This window comes from Octopus bimaculoides, chromosome 28, assembly GCF_001194135.2.
Source record: "Octopus bimaculoides isolate UCB-OBI-ISO-001 chromosome 28, ASM119413v2, whole genome shotgun sequence".
Lineage (NCBI taxonomy): Eukaryota > Metazoa > Mollusca > Cephalopoda > Octopoda > Octopodidae > Octopus > Octopus bimaculoides.
The window spans coordinates 2,065,053-2,067,506 of NC_069008.1; positions in this window are offsets into that span (position 1 = coordinate 2,065,053).

Consider the following 2,454-nt stretch of genomic DNA (forward strand, 5'->3'; position numbering starts at 1 on the left):
GAACCTTAATTTTAAATATTTAAAAGGAATGAATAAAAAGGATTTTTGTCAAGTTTTTTTTTTTTAAGTTGGAATTTATTAAAAGAAATGAATGATGAAATTTTTAAAATGTCACAAAATAAATTAATTTCATTTTTCTCTTTTTACATGGCGAGTAATGAAAGAAAAAGCGGCAATATACGATATAACTGCTATTTCTAGCTATCGGATTATCGCAAAGCGATCACTTTGTTAAATCGGATTAAATTTCGTTTGACTGCAACTGTAAACTGGCTTGATAATGATGTCTAACTAACGCAGTTGATCCCTCCTGCTCATTGTTTCTGGCGCTCATATCTGTTACATTTTGGTGACCTGCTGACATGAAAAACGTCACATTTTGGTATACTTACCTTTGCAAAAGGCTCGAATTGTTAAATTCCGCTATGTTGGAGCTAATACACATACTTCTCGACTTGTCTCTGTTAAGCTACAATGCTTGCACCAGCAATCGTTCGATATTGGTACACGACATCATTCACATGCGCACGCAGAACCTTCTCATGACAGACGTGTGATTCTCAGCAATATTTTATTTTTCTTACCTATGGACCCTTACGTGGAGGCGCAATGGCCCAGTGGTTAGGGCAGCGGACTCGTGGTCATAGGATCGTGGTTTCGATTCCCAGACCGGGCGTTGTGAGTGTTTATTGAGCGAAAACACCTAAAGCTCCACGAGGCTCCGGCGGGGGACGGTGGCAAACTCTGCTGTACTCTTTCACCACAACTTTCTCTCACTCTTTCTTCCTGTTTCTGTTGTGCCTGTAATTCAAAGGGTCAGCCTTGTCACACTGTGTCACGCTGAATATCCCCCGAGAACTACATTAAGGGTACACGTGTCTGTGGAGTGCTCAGCCACTTGCACGTTAATTTCACGAGCAGGCTGTTCCGTTGATCGGATCAACTGGAACATTCGTCGTCGTAAGCGACGGAGTGCCAACCATGGACCCTTACGTTACCATTACAGAAAAGTTGCTTTATACACAGGACTACAACTATGGTAGCTTGGAAGTGACAAAAATTCGATAGCCACCCAAAATTTTGTCTCTCATGACAAATCAGAGCTTGCATTCTTCCACAAATCCATATGGAACCTTTGTCACATAAATACTTATAGTCACTCAAAAACTCTTTCAAAGCATGCACTTATTTTTTTCTCTTCGTTTAAGTTTCAGGTAATTAACACAAAACACTCCATGCATTCAAGTTTGTTATTTCTTAATTTGTTTGTTTCCTTTTCATATCTTTCTGTTAACAATAATCTCTTCCATTCAAACCTTATTTCTTCACATAAAAGCACGTTTTGTAACACAAATTTAATGCCACATTCAATCCATCACGACAAGTAATTGCCACGCATGCATGGTTTTATGATGTTCCATTCTGTCGGCTCGCATATTATCTTTCATGCACACTTATCAGAAACTGTCTTATTCTTCCATGGTTTGTGCAACATATTTCGCCTGAATATTTGCAGTTCTACATCTTTTGTTCAACAAGAAAATAAAAAACATTCATACATACTTACCCTCAGATGTGTTAAACTATTTCTCATTCTTGGCTGTGTACATCTGATGCCTTCTTGAACCATAGAATGTGTCACTGGCTTCCTTGCTTCACCAGACATCCTAACCACTTATCCGTAAGCGCAGGAAAGAAATTTGCTTATCGTGTGCAAAAATAGTTTTTTGGAAGGATGTTGAAAGCCCCAAAGTTTTAGTGCCTGCACTTTACAAACACATTTGTTCAACATCAATTGTATTGGGGTGAGCAATAGGACAATGTAATCAATAAATGATTAAATGATCAATGTAATGATAAATAATGTAAAAGCTGAAGATTACAGGCCACACTGTCAAGAAGATAAATGAGTGAGAAGGCAGAGAGATAGAAAGACAGAGAGGCACTGATAAACAGATTGACAGGCAGGATTGTGAGTCAAGGAGACAGACAAACTGGGAGAGGAGTAAAGCTGTGAGAGCAGAACAGGTCCTTCAATTTAGAGGAGCTGCATGGCTATTCTGAATTAAGAAGAGGAGGGAAGGATCATGAGGAATCTCATGGATCTCAGAAAGAGATTAACATAGTGGTAATGAAGTGTCAGACTTGGCCATCAACATACAAGAATGAATGGGGTAAAGGGAAGAAAAGTGTGGGAGAATTGGTGGAGGCTGCAAGAATGTATGAGGGTTAGGTGGAAGGGTGAAGAGATGTAAAAAGTAGGCAATCTGCAATGATGCAAGACACATAGGGAGGGAGAGATGGAGTAGGAGGTGACTGAGAATTCAGAGCAGCAGAAGAGTAATGATGATACAGTAGACAGGAGAAGGACAACACAAGTGACATAATGTTGGATAATTTGCAGGAACAGGTACAGAAGAGTGGGGCAGGATTGATGTAATACATACAAGCATA